This window comes from Pseudochaenichthys georgianus, chromosome 14 (assembly GCF_902827115.2).
Source record: "Pseudochaenichthys georgianus chromosome 14, fPseGeo1.2, whole genome shotgun sequence".
In the NCBI taxonomy this organism is placed as follows: Eukaryota; Metazoa; Chordata; class Actinopteri; order Perciformes; family Channichthyidae; genus Pseudochaenichthys; species Pseudochaenichthys georgianus.
Window position 1 is genome coordinate 28,556,506 of NC_047516.1, and position 15,061 is coordinate 28,571,566.

General features: G+C 43.3%; 1 protein-coding gene across 2 annotated transcripts in view; it reads left to right on the forward strand.

Moving 5' to 3' along the window:
- The window catches only part of flrt1a (fibronectin leucine rich transmembrane protein 1a), a 61,542-nt gene that overhangs the window by 29,873 nt on the left and 16,608 nt on the right, over nt 1-15,061 (forward strand). For both annotated transcript variants that reach the window (XM_034098444.2, XM_034098443.2), the window contains exon 2: nt 11,532-11,757. The gene's annotated coding sequence lies outside the window, so the exon portion shown is untranslated. The remainder of the gene's footprint in view (nt 1-11,531; nt 11,758-15,061) is intronic.

Below are 15,061 nucleotides of genomic sequence, written 5' to 3' on the forward strand. Positions count from 1 at the left end.
CCGGTTCGTCGTCGTAACCGACTTGAGTGGGCCAATGCTCACATTCGATGGCGTCTGGCACGTTGGAGAGGTGTTCTCTTCACGGATGAATCCCGGTTTTCACTGTTCAGGGCAGATGGCAGACAGCGTGTGTGGCGTCGTGTGGGTGAGAGGTTTTCTGATGTCAATGTTGTGAATCGAGTGGCCCATGGTGGTGGTGGGGTTATGGTATGGGCAGGCATATGTTATGGACGACGAACACAGGTGCATTTTATTGATGGCATTGTGAATGCACAGAGATACCGTGACGAGATCCTGAGGCCCATTGTTGTGCCATTCATCCACGACCATCACCTCATGTTGCAGCATGATAATGCACGGCCCCATGTTGCAAGGATCTGTACACGATTCCTGGAGGCTGAAAACATCCCAGTTCTTGCATGGCCAGCATACTCACCGGACATGTGAGGGATGCTCTGGATCGGCGTATACGACAGCGTGTTCCAGTTCCTGCCAATATCCAGCAACTTCGCACAGCCATTGAAGAGGAGTGGACCAACATTCCACAGGCCACAATCAACAACCTGATCAACTCTATGCGAAGGAGATGTGTTGCACTGCGTGAGGCAAATGGTGGTCACACCGGTTACTGACTGGTTTTCGGACCCCCCCAGACCCCCCCAATAAAGCAAAACTGCACGTTTCAGAGTGGCCTTTTATTGTGGCCAGCCTAAGGCACACCTGTGCAATAATCATGCTGTCTAATCAGCATCTTGATATGCCACACCTGTGAGGTGGGATGGATTATCTCGGCAAAGGAGAAGTGCTCACTGTCACAGATTTTTTCAGATTTGTGAACAATATTTGAGAGAAATGGTTATTTTGTGTACATAGAAAATGTTTTAGATCTTTGAGTTCATCTCATGAAAAATGGGAGCAAAAACAAAAGTGTTGCATTTATATTTTTGTTCAGTGTATGATAGCCAAATAATCGAAAGTTATTTTGCAAGTAAAGAAGCCAGAGTTTCATTGCCTCCAGCTTCTCAAAAGCTCTCTATTAGCTCTGTTTTTGGTCTCCACCATCTCCTGAGGGAAATATCTGGCTCTATCTGCTAAACACTCGCTGTGTTTGTTAGTCTCTATGTGTCATCTGCTTTTTGATGCAGAGCAGGAAGTGTGCAGTGGGTTTATCTGAACTTTTTCTCCCAAAACAACTGCCTGCTGGAGCTAAAACAAGATAAAAAAAGTGTGAACTAAAACAGTAAAGTTGTGGGCCGGACTGCCAAACCATGAGCTGCAGATCCAGGCGATTATTTTCTCTGGGTTCATCACAACAAGCGACCCATTTTATTTTCACATTCTTCAAATTAAAATATAAGCTATATCCATCACCTTGGTCTCCTTTTTACTGTTCTTTAACCTTTAAAAGATGAAATAGTTCTTTTAATGATCAGTACGACAGCTAAAAGACGAACTGCCAAAGAAAATAATTATTACTTCCTATACTGTTATGAAACCATTAGATTCCCTGTGTTAGAAATGCCAAAGTTAATCCATGTATTAGAGGAAACTACTTTTAATCAGGCGCTGAGCAGCCAATCATACCGGCCCGAGTCATTACTGTCAAAAGCAGAGAGCAGGAAAAACATGGGTGACAGATGTCGGGGCGTGCTTCTCTCCCTCTGGGATGCATGTCGTTTTTATGGTAAGGGGCGCAATTCATCACATGGCAATTAATCAGTGGATACATTTAAATTAACGTTCCAACGTGCAGACCTTTAGAACGGCAACCTCGGCTCGACCTCCACCTCTGTTTTATTCTCCTAACATGCACACATCTTCCTTTTATTTTTCCTCTCTTTCCTTTAATGCTGGTAGGTCTATTTACTAATCTGTGTTTCACGTAACACCGTCCCACTCAGTTTCCACAGCCCTTATTTTCCTCTCTATATTCCCCTCCTGTGTATAATTCACTGCTCAATACCTGCCAATGTTTGTTTTGTGGCCCCTATTTTCAGCTTTTTATCATCTCAATATCTTTTCCAACCGGTTAATTTGTCTCCCTATGTCCATTTTTCCTCTCTCTCTCTCTCTCTCTCTCTCTCTCTCTCTCTCTAGCAGGAGGGTTAAAAGCAATGGACGATCAGAGAGCGCTGTTGAAGAGGGAGAGTATTGGAAAGGCTCAGAATGAAGCCGGAGTGAGCAAAGTAGACATGCACACATCATAATAAGGGAACAAAGAGAGATTAATAATGATTGAAATTAAAGAAGACAAGAGGGAGAAAGAGATGAGTAAATTGAGCATTACAGGGTCTCTTAATTAACCACGTAGAAGCTTTCTTATTAGAACTGATGCAGTCCTCAGTTAACGAGAGAGAGAATGCTCTTTCAGTCGTCATTGAGACGGGCGTCAGAGGGAATAGTGAAACTACTGAATGTGAAAGAACGAGTACAACTTCAGGACAATGATGGAGAAAAAGGTCTGCGCTAACTGTTCATGTGAAATCATCTCACTTAGCGAGCTTTGTCTCAATTATCTGCCATCTTTGTTATCCCGGCGTACTCCGCCCTCCGCCACCTCCTTGTCGGTGAATAGACATTATGCTCAGCTGCATTGAAAGTCCGATCACATCGCAGGGTATCTGTGTGCGCAGTAGTGTGTGTGTGTGTGTGTGTGTGTGTGTGTGTGTGTGTGTGTGTGTGTGTGTGTGTGTGTGTGTGTGTGTGTGTGTGTGTGTGTGTGTGTGTGTGTGTGTGTGTGCTTCAAATAATTTCCCTGGCAGGTTTTGTACCTCTGCTGTCTATGACGATTAAATCACATCAGGGTAAAAACACACACATTTAATATTTTATTTGTACCCACATGGAATCAATGACCAAAGGGTTCACAGCAACAGAGAAATATAATCTCGCCTGATCCCGATTGTGTTCACTCCATGAGTGGTCATAAGCTGTTTTTTTATTGCAACCTTTCCTCTTTCCACACACACACACACACACTGTGCAATATCTCACAATCGAACACTCTAGACTTTGAATAATAGATAATGTTTGGGAGATATCCGTGTGAGCTTACTTCCTGGAAGTAAGCTGAGAAGAGTACATGCCCTGTTTGTTCAAAAGAAACTCGCAGGTCGATTTTCTTACTGACTCTATACCCCACATTTCAGAGAAATGATTGTATGCAAAGAGAAGTACGATTTTAAGTGCTTTTACAAGATAAAAGGGAGATCGAAGAACCACTTCATCAGCCGTCTTTAGAAACTGTTTGCAAAAAACACTTGATGGGATGAAGGAAGAAGAGCACAACATATTTTCCGTTACAAAAAGCTTTAAGATACATTCTTTCAATGAAGGAATTCTCCTTCTGCTCTTTTATAACTCATGGTATTGCAGCATATAGAGTGGTGCAGTGACTTTTATCATTTTTTAATCATAAATCTAATCGATAGATTTATGAGTCGAAAATTCTAAAGGTAGGGTAGACATGTGGAGATTATCCGACAAAACGTGATCCGTCTCTTAAATGTGTGACAACCACAGACCTCATTTCGAGCTATTTTCCAAAATCCTATGGAGAAATTGCTTCGCTTTTTTTGTCGAGGGAACCGGAAGGTACCCATGCGCAGCTCACTTCCGGGTTTTAGGACGCGTCACTGCACCACTCTATACGCTAACCTCTTTAGGAGCAGTCACCTCCCCATGTCTTCACACACGTTCTGATTGTCTACTTTGTCCACTGGTGCTCTGGACATTTCATCACTCAAAGCCTGACATGATATATTTCAGGTCATACAAAGAATATAAATCATGCAACAAGAAAATTGGTATTAGTAAATGTGTATTAAACTCTGGACAAAGCAGTTGTTTCCCCAGTTCCAGTCATCCAGCTGTCAGAATGTACACTTCATACTAAACTCAGACATATAAGAGCCTAGCTTAGCACAAAGGACGCCAGTGGAAACAGCTAGCCTGGGTCTGTTTGAATTGAAAAATCCACAACTCTCGAACTGTCCTCTCTGCATGTAAATGGACACAGTTTGTTTACTAGTGAACTTTAGAGGTTTACAGGTTGCTAACCTACTTCATGTTAAACTAAGCTAACCCTGTTGCTGGCTATACCTTCATATTTAGCACACAGACATGAGATTAACAATCTTCTCTTCCAACTCTTGTAAAGAGAGTGACATGACATACTTAACAAAATGTTAATGCTATTCTATTCCCCCGCCCCCCACTATGGATTTATAAACATTCACCAAACAAAAGGGGTGGATACACTGGCAGGAACTCTTGCCTAGCAAATTTACAAAGAAGCCCTTTATTAGCACTTTAGAAATTCTGTTTGATGCCTCATTTGAGAAAGACTAATTCTTAGTCTTAGTCTTTAGAGTTGGTTAAGAGTAAATATGTTGACAGGAGGTCAGCATGGCAATATAGGAGTAATTATAAGATCTGGTGACGGTGCCAAGGGACTTAGTCAAAGAAGACGGTTTTGCCCCATTGGACCTCTGTTGAAAGGGAAATGCAGACCCTTTTCATGTACCTCCTCTCTCTTCTTATGCTGTCACCTCCTGCAAAATGCCACTGTGTTTACTTGAGGTACTCCTCTAACAGGCCATAGTTACACAAATTAATATTATATTATTACCTTTGCAAATGAGGCTTGTTGGTCTGTTTGTCAGCAGGATTAAATAAAAACGACTGGCCAGACTTTCATGAAAATGGTTTGAAGGATGTATCATTTGGCCATGGAAGAACCCATTAAACTCGGAGTGGATCCGAATCACTCGGCCGATTCACTCCTTAGGTTTCACTTTTGTTAACATTTTAGAATAGGATCTTTGTGCTACATTCAAGTTATATCAAAATTATCAAAAATGTATTCCTGTGTGTGAGTAATAAAATGGTAAAAAGAATGCATCTATATCTTTCTAGTCTTTGCAACAAGTCAACGCTCTTTAAAATTAGTCATCATTCCCAAAACACTTATATTTAGAGTCTACCATACAACCTGCTTATAAAGGGAGAGCACTTTCACATGCATTCTTCATCACTTGATATCTTGAACATCAACAGAACCAAATGCCTTTTATCAGCACTTTAGAAATGTGCTTTTAAATTCCTCATTTGAGAAGAAAATATCTGAAGCCTCAAAGTTGGATGCGGGTAATGCAGTGTACAGTAAATATGTTGACGTGAAGCCTGTTTCAATAGCAAGCTCGAGCACATTTTTAAGTGGAGTTTGACAACTGTTTTGTTGCAGTTATTTTCAGGTTGCTCAGCCAGATCGGAGCCACAGCAGTCCAGATGGAAGACAAAGACTGTTCGTACAAGCTGCGCCTGAGTCAGCAGATTTTACACACAGCAAATCTGCTACCGCAGCTTTAGCAATTGGTTGTCTAAGATCAAACTAAACATTCGTCTGGGAAGGTGGGACTGTGCGGGTGTCATTGTGATTGACGGCTCTTGTTAAGGGCGGGATTTCAGAGGAGGGGAACAGCAGCTCAGGCTCGTCAAGGTCAATCGGGAGGTGTTTGGCAGGAATCCAATTGGAGATTTCAGCTAGAACATTTGAGATACGCAACCCAACCTGTGTGTCAGAGCTGGGAATCTAAAGGTCAGTTAAGTGTCATGGCAAAGATAGGAGGAATTATGGGATGTGGTGACAGTGCCAAGGGACTTAGTGTAGTCAAAAAGACCGTTTAGCCCCATTGGACCTCCTTGGAGAGGAAGATGCGGACCCTTTTCATGCTCCTCCTCAATCTCTGCTTATAGTGTCATCTCCTACAAAATGCCACAGTGTTTACTTGAGGTAGTCCTCTTACAGGCCATAGTGAGTTACAACGTTATTACCGCCGCCAAGGAATCTTGTTGGTCTGTTTGTCAACAGAGTGACATAAAAAACTACTGGCCAGATTTTCATGAAACATGTTTGAAGGATATATCATTGGCCATGGAAGAACCTACTCATGCAGTGGATCTGAATCACTTGGCGGAAACACCCTTAAGTTTCACTGTTGTTACAATCTCTAGATAACATATTTGTGCTACATTCATGTAATGTCAAAAATAATGACTTCCTACCTGAGCAAAAATATGATACATGGACTGCAACCACTCAAGCACTTTACAATAACATAAGTCATAATTCACACACATTTATACATAGTTAGAGTCCACCATACAACCTTCTTGACAAGGGAGACCACTTTCACATGCATCAGCCATCATGTGGCCTCTTGCAAAATGGGAACCCTCCCATTGGTCACGACTGCTCTTTCTCATTGTCCACACCTACGCAAAAAGCAAAACATCTTCTATGATCATGAACAAACCCAAGTCAAACCCGTCCGAGGAGCATGTGAATGCAGATTTGGGAGTTGGGCACTCTCCGAGTGCAGTTCTAGCTATGATGATACATCGGTTGATGTCCTCAGAATGTGTTTGTTTGTAGCTGAAACAGGTGTTACAAGTTGCCCTTTCCTCTGACATCTACGTTGAACATAAGCACCATCTAACCACACCCTTGTAATGCCCTTGTTTGTCGCTATCATTTGGCTCAGTTTGCTGATCTGCCACCTGGCATGGAAGATGTTGAATCACAGCACTTTGTTTTACTGATAGTTTAGTGGAATTAAATCATAGGCGAGATCCTCAACAGGAAAATATTATGCAGCTGTTGTTTCAGTTCCAATTTAGGTACAATATCACATATACAACTACCCCAGGGGGTAGTGGGAGATTTGAAAGAAGAAAGATAAGTAGGAGGTAAAATCAACAGATGTTCAGAAAACAATGGTAAATAGTTATTGCAGTTTATCTCACTGATTTGTCCCAATCATCAACACAATCAACAGTTTTGCAGCAACTGTTGTGACACACAGCCCACAAAGTCGATTACAGTTTTTCTCGATTGCTAACACACATTTTTTTGAAATTGCTCAGTTTCTCAGAACACTCAACACAATTCACAAAACCACACACCCAAAGTGCAAAACTCCTCATTTCTCCTGCACTCAAAACTACATAAACACTTTCCGAATGCAAACTTTTGCACCACATATAACACACTTCATTCATAAGACTAGATGGTTTGACCACCCAGCTACACACTGCTGAGCATACTCTAAAGCACTTCCATCTGTTGTGGGCTGTGCTCTGTACAGAGAGGTTTCTGCAGAGAAAGATTGCTTGAGTTTACAGAAATACAGTAAATGAAGAAATACAAATGAGTTGTTGAAAAAAATCATATTTTATTCAAAGATAACACCGTGCAGCATGCATCTCAGCACATGGCTACTCTGCTTCGGATCTCTCTAAGTGATGGCATTGTTTGCCAACACCAAGTTTGTAACTGCTGCTTCCTGTGCCTCATTGAACATCCTGAGCCTTCCACCTCTTTGTTTCTCAGTCCAAAGATATAGTGGTTGGTCAGTGTCTGTGTTGCATCAAAGTAAGTTTACCACAGTACATTGTGCAGGATGTCTGTACAGTTATAGTATGCAACAATTCAATTACAGTAATGAAGTAAATACGTTTCACACAACAGATATAAGCACTGATATATCATGAATTATGCAGAGCTACAAACTGGTAACTAACCTGTTTTCAAGTCTAAGTGTCCGGATTACAGAGGCAACAGTACATCGGCTTAGATTAGGCTGAACCCTCCGTCCAGCCTCTCTCATCGTCAAACCATGGTTGATAACATTTCATTTCATTAGAGAGTATTCTTCTTTGTCCACGTCCTCTCCCTCCAGCTCTACCTCTACCTCTCATTCTTCCTCCTCTCACTCTCACCCCACCTCTTCCTCCTCCTCTCACTCTCAGCTCAGCTCTTCCCTTTTTTCAGTTTTCTTCAGTATAAAAGTAATCCAGTGACAGCTATCTGGGTACAAATAGAAATGGCTAATAGCTCATTTAACATACTTTTACCAGCAGTTGTCTTGATTTATTTTCTGAGGCAGGAGGCCCCACATTGTCAGACTTTAAAAACCTGATATACATGGTTAAATTGTGCAGTTACCTTGGAAAACTTTTTTAAACGGCTCATTGGAGACGGCATGTTGAGGATTAAATGTTAAAGGAGCAATTCGGCTCTGTAGTTTGAGATGTCTGATCAGATGAGTTTAGGTTTGACAAGAGGAGTAAATTGAACTGACTCAAAGGAAGATGGCGTGCTGTCACAAAGCAGTTGATGTTAGCTGTGAGAAAGAAACATGATCGGCATCGATGTGGAGGAGAGGCAGAGAGATAAGGACTGGGGAGAGTGGGGGTTATATATCACACAGGCTCCGCCCTCTACTGGACTCTATGGGTACTACTCTCTATCATGCTATGCGGGCATTCACCTATTGAGTTGCATAAACGTAGCTGGCCAATCGGGTGAGCCTACCTGAATGCGCGTGCAGGCCCACAGTATAAAAGGCGACTACGCCTCCCGACTGTCATCCTTTTTCTCTTCAGCGAGAGGCAACAACTGAACTAAACGTAAAAGAAGATAAAGAAATAGGAAAATAATATGGACTCTCCACTCCTTGAACCTCGGCCTTGCCCTGGCTTAATTGCGGGCGTTGATCCCCACCGCTTGTGTTTCGAGTGTTTGGGGCCCGACCACACTGTGGAGGGCATCAAACATTCTCCGTCCTGCAGTGCCTGTCGTGCGCTCCCGTGGCTCAGACGCCAGCATCGCCTGGAACATTTCCAGGCGCATTATGTTTCGCCGGACGAGGCGCAGGACCAGAAGGAGCTCAAGGTGGTGGAAATGGAGGACTAGAAGGTGACCGAGGAGGTGCCATTTGTGTTCGCCATACCGGTGGGCCGGGCGGCCCCATTTGTCGAGGAGGAGGAAGACGAGGACTTCTCGTTGTCGGGCGCTTCTGGGTCCGGCGTCCACGAGGGTCCACCGCGCAGGTCTGCCCGTCAGGATTTCCCGTCAGGATTTCCCGCTGGTGATGGCCATGGCAGCAGAGCGTGTGGGTCTAACGCTCCCCCCTCCGCTACCACCCAAACCAGTGAGGGGACGTGGCGGCGTGGAGGCGACACCCTCTGAAAACAAGGGCTCAAGAAGACAGGAGAATTCAGGCCCATTCTGGATCTTCGCAGCCTGAATCGGCTCACTGCCTGCAAAAAGTTCCATATGTTAACTATAAAACAGTTACTGGGGCTAGTGCAGCCGGGCGATTGGTTCACAACCATCCTAGAGCTGCAGGCAGTGATGTTGGTCCTACAGCACTTCAAAACCTTAATACAGGACAAACATGTGCTAGTGAGGAGCGACAACCGCACCACAGTGGCGTACATCAACAGGCAGGGCGGAGTCCGCTCCGTAGCCTTGTTGACCGCAGTAGAGAACCTGTGGTTGTGGGCTTCACAGAATGTGTTGTCTCTAAGGGCCCTGCACATCCCGGGCGGGAGAACGGGGGGCCGACCTCATGTCAAGAGGCGGACCCCTGCCAGACGAGTGGAGGCTTCACCCGGAGGTGGTGAAGCAGGTCTGGACTCAGTTCGGGAGAGCAGAAGTGGACCTGTTCTCCAACCGGCGCAACAGCCACTGTGCCCTGTGGTTTCCCCTGGCCCGGCGGGACAATCCTCCCTTGGGGGTGGACGTATTTGCACACGAGCCATTTCCACCGCTGCATCTCATTCCCCCCCTCCTGGAGAGGGTGAGCCGATTCCTCAGGTCTGGGGGGCGCTGTCTCAGGACGCAGGTGCAATAGGGGCATTACCCACTATGGGCCAATCTCTCCAGGCTTGGCTCCAGAGAGGCACAGGCTGAGACAGGTGGGGCTATCTGACAACGTTATTCAGACTATCCAGGCAGCAAGAACAGGATCCCCCACAGCCTGTTACAGGCCGAAGTGGGCGGGATTCCAGTGATGGTGTGAAGAAAGGAGTCTAGAGCCTCTATTGTGTACGTTGGGCTCTATTCTGTCCTACTTGACAGGGGGCTTGCTTATTCCGCAATTAAGGTGTATGCAGCAGCCATTTCGTCCTGCCATGAGGGATTTGGCAGCAGGTCAGCCTTTCGTCAGCCTGTAGCGGGGCGACACTCAGACCAAACCCCTCCCAAGAGCCTAAGGAGTTCGTTCAGGTCAAGGGCTATTCAGTCAGGTAGCTTTAATCTTCCACCCCATATTGGGGACAGGGAGGCTAAATTGCACACTCTATCGGGTCTATGCACACTCTACACGTGGTATGGCTGTGTCAACAGCCTTATTCAACGGCGTGAGTGTGGAGGGCATATGCACGGCGGCGTCCTGGTCTACGCCAGGCCCCTTCATAACGTTTTATCTCTTGGACATGTCTGGCTCCTTCTCGTCGTCTGAGCTTGCCGGGGCAACACATTACTGGTGAGAGGGGGGGGGCTGTGGGTCAGTAGATGGCTGACCCGTGACCCCCCCCTGGGATAGAGTGCACTTATGTTTTTCCCATGCTCCTTAGGGACCTGGAGAACATGATGTGCAGTAAGCTCCATACAGAGTCTTCCGCACTATTTTTTCCATGCACACTCTACACGAGGTAAGCGTGTGTGAGTGGGCCTTATCCAAGCTACGGCCCCGACTTCTCCACGGTCACAACCGGATTGGAGGAAGTGGGGGTGCGGTGGCTGTGCGGTGGCTAGACCGGTCAGGGGCAATGTGATGGGTCGATGTTGTTGGACGACAGGGCGTTTATACATCGGGGCTCCACCCACTGTACCCATAGAGTCCAGTAGAGGGCGGAGCCTGTGTGATATATAACTAGTTATATAAGCACAGGTGGAGCCCTCTACCTGTGGGCCCTGTCTTTCCTATGCCGCTCGCTGAAGAGGGTGTAGGATGACAGTCGGGAGGCGTAGCCGGCGTATATACTGTGGGCCTGCGCACGCATTCAGGTAGGCTCGCCCCGATTGGCCGGCTACGTTTATGCAACTCAGTAGGTGAATGTCCGCATAGCATGATAGAGAGTAGTACCCATAGAGTCCAGTAGAGGGCTCCGCCTGTGCTTATATAGCTAGGGTTACAATACTAGGGTTACAATATGTAATCCCCCGTTTCCAAAAGGCTAGAAGCAAACATTGGGAAATCTTAATAATTTACTTTATAACCTTATGACTTTCATGCTAATGAAGGTATTGATTTAGCATAAACGAGGATACCATTAAATTATAAGAAAAAAAAATTTATTGGCAGATTTGTAGCTTTATATTTGGCGTTGAAATCACTTTTTCAAACCGTTTTTTGGGTTTCTTTCTAATAAATGTAATCTCTGTGATCGCAAATACACATCTGTTTTTTTCCTTTCTTAAATAAATGTCATGCAAGTTTGGCAAATAAAAACCACATCATTTAATCCTCTAACCAAGAGTAGATTAAGAAAAGTAATAAAGATAAAAAAAAGTGCAACACTACATACAGTGACATACAGTAAGGACATGCATGGCAGTCACGCAAAAAGAAAGAAAGTGTAATGCCATTAAATATTCATCAGAACCAGTTGACATGTGAGTGGCACTGACGGTCAGCTGCGTCCCCTTATGATTTTTCTGTCACTCTCTTTCTGCACAGAGAACCGATCTGAAGCCAGCGGAGACAACTGATCGACACCAAGGCTGAACAGAAAAACACAGAACAAGGAGCTGTGTCTGAAAACGCACCCCTACGCACCAGAGTTTATGGACTGCATGTCAACAAAATCCGGAGAAAATACAGCCCGCTGACTTTGAAGGAGCCGTGTTGGGAAGTTTGTGCAAATGGTGTCACAGCACCTCCTCCCCTGGAAGCCTCACAAAAAGTAAGCATGTATTCAGGTACCCCTCCTGTGAAATATCAAGAGTTTATACATTTTTCTGTGATCAAACCATAGCAAAGTATTTTGAATTTGAAATGCTCACCTGTGTTGTATGTATTGTCTCCTTGTGCTATTTAAACCCTATTGCCCAACATGAAGTAACAGAACATTTAAGAGTGCTAGGCATCTGTCTCTTTTAAAAATAAATACCTGGAGTCAGCTGGAAATCCTAGAAAGTCAATCCTCAACAAATAAGAAGATTTTTCCAGAACCTACAGTACAATGAATTTTCTACTGCAAAAACAATTAAGCTGTTTATTTTTCTCCTATTCCAAACAACATGGTTGCTGGTAATGACATTTCTTTGGATCAGAACTCAGTTATACTGATGTTTCTTTCCTATATTTTATATTTTATATTTTCATACCTAGTATTTTTGCTTTTGTTTTACAAAAGTTACATTTGGACCAAAATTCAATATTTTATGAACAGTTATACTGATGTTTCTTTCCTATATTTTATATTTTCATGCCTTATAATGCCTTTAATATAATTTTTTTACGAAAATATTGCAAAAGAAACTCGCGACTGGGGAAACTCGCAACTGAGGGCAACTGGGTTGAACAATTATTGTTAGAAAATATATTTTCACTACAAAAGGAATGTCATTCAGTCGATAAGTGAAGTCTCTTTAGAATCTGGGTTTTTTTAAATCAGAAATGATTATGTTTCAGAGTAATGAAAGCTTAGTGCTGTGTCTGGAATGAATGTGCTCCCGCTATTTAAACACCATCTATTGTTAAGCTAACTCAATGAACCTTTGTTTTAGGATCAAGATTTCTAAAGCATTAGCCTACAACAGACTTCTATGAAACCCCCAAATTACAATATAATTTCTGCTCTGAAATAAGACAACTGTCTCTGTACCGGCAGTTTCCTTTCTTCTCTGAAATAAAGGAAGTTCCTCTGGTTCAACTCCAAAAGTTACGAGACCTTACATCTAAAGCCAATAGAAACAAGGCCAGAGGAGCACCTTGGCTGTTGCATCTTCTTAATGGTGCCAGTAATTAAACAAGAGATAAAGGAAGCCGTTAAACAAACTATCACTTATCAACGGTTAGTGGCCAATAAAGCTCGATTATCACCCTCATTTTCTCCTTTTGGGCCGGGGGCCAAAAAAAGCAATCAGTAACAAAACGAAATATACTAACTCCATGATACCTCAATTTGTTTTTTAGTTCCAAAGCCAACACATATTGGTTTACAAGGACAGGATTTATTTGTTTTAGACATTTTCGACTCTTATTTTAAATTAAAGAAGCACTTCAAAATAGTAAAACCACTCTGTTCCAAGTAAAAATCCTGCGCTTGTGACCTACCTTAAGTAAAAGTACAAAGGCATTGACATGAAAGTTTACTTAAAAGTGTAAGTACTCAGTATTATGTAATGTTCTGTTTATTTATTAGTTAATTAACAGGGAGATTGCACATTATTAAGTTAGACCTGTTACATAGTATAAGTTACAATACAAGTACCTTACAATTGTACTTAAGTAGCATACTTGAGTTAATGTACTTTGTGACATTCCAGTTCTGATTTTCGTATATAAACCATGTTAAAGATAACCAATAAGTCTGAAGCAATAATATTTTAATCTTTAAAAAAGATTTATCAACAATAATACTTGTTTTGGAGCCCAGTCCGACCAGCTTTCTGGGGTAAAAGTGATACTGTGGGAAGTCATAAGAGTGTGAAGAGTTTTCAATGAACACACACACACACACACACACACACACACACACACACACACACACACACACACACACACACACACACACACACACACACACACACACACACACACACACACACACACACACACACACACACACACACACACACACACACACACACACACACACACACACACACACACACACACACACACACACACACACACACACACACACACACACACACACACACACACACATTGAGGAGCCCAAGTGTAAGATGTTTTCTGAGCCCTGGAGGCGGCCTGTACGTATCTATCAATCCACTGTTATTTTTCATATGGTGAGAGTCAAACTTAAACGGCTTCAAACACAAACAAAAGGAGTGCGAGTGCTTTTAATACACATCTCCAGCTCAGAGAAACGCCTGCGCACATTTTCTTCCATTCCTTAATTTAATGGTTCTGTAATTCATTTTGCAAAGTCGAATTGCTACAGAAACGAAGATTTGATAAGAGAAGTTGGATTTTAACAAGATGGGATTTGCCAACATTTGTTATTTAATCAGTGAAAGGCAAGCATTAGTTTTCCTTTTTAGATTTCTCTTGTGGCGATATAAAGACTGTATACAATGGGATTAAGCCAATGTTGCATCAAAAGGAGTTAGGTAGAGGGAAAGAGATAGAGAAGCTGCAACAGATTCAATGCTCTGGAATAGAATATGCAGAGAAACATGGAAGATGAAGAACATTAAAGGGGCCATATTATGCTTCATGGGTTTCCCTTTTCTGGAGTGTGTTATATTGGTTTCTGTGCATGTAAATGGTCTGCAAAGGCTAAAATCCCTGAGTTTCTACTCGCACTTATAGCCGGCATATGTGATCTGCTAAGGGGCGAGACATCTCTAAGCGGTTGACCAATCACAACAGAGCCAGCCAGCTAACCAATCAGAGCAGACTGGGCTCTGGTTTCAGACAGAGGGTGAAAAGAGGTGCTGCAGCACAGGCAGTATGAGAGAAATAAAGAGCTTTTTGAACATTAAAGCATGGAGACATGTCACAAGAGGCACAAAATACAACTTTGAAACCTGAAAATGAGCATAAAAGGGCCTCTTTAAGGCAACAGTGAAAAACATGATTGTAAGGGACGGTGTGAGGATGAAGGATGAGTGGCTCTCAGTCAGCATCCTCATTGTTCCCACATGTCACAAATACAAGAAAGAGTGAGAAGACAAATGTTGAGATACGCAAGTACTTTTTTCAATCAATGCAGGATGAGATTGGTTCCTCAGACATCCGCACTGCATGCATGAAAACGTGCACCAACATGTTTTGATTTTGGGGAGTACAGTGTGGGATTGGCAGTAAGTGTAAATTGTGCTGTGGAGGGTGTAGATGAGAATATGAATAAGCCGGCAGGGAGGTGAGCAATACAGTTGATTGGGAGCAGCAGGCTGAGATCATGGCAGCAACATGTGATGGAAACAGATCTGCTAGTACTTTCCTATTTTGGGGTTGTAGGATGTGAATTTGTTTCAGGTTAGAAGAATTTGTACTGTTTTCTGTAGAGAAAA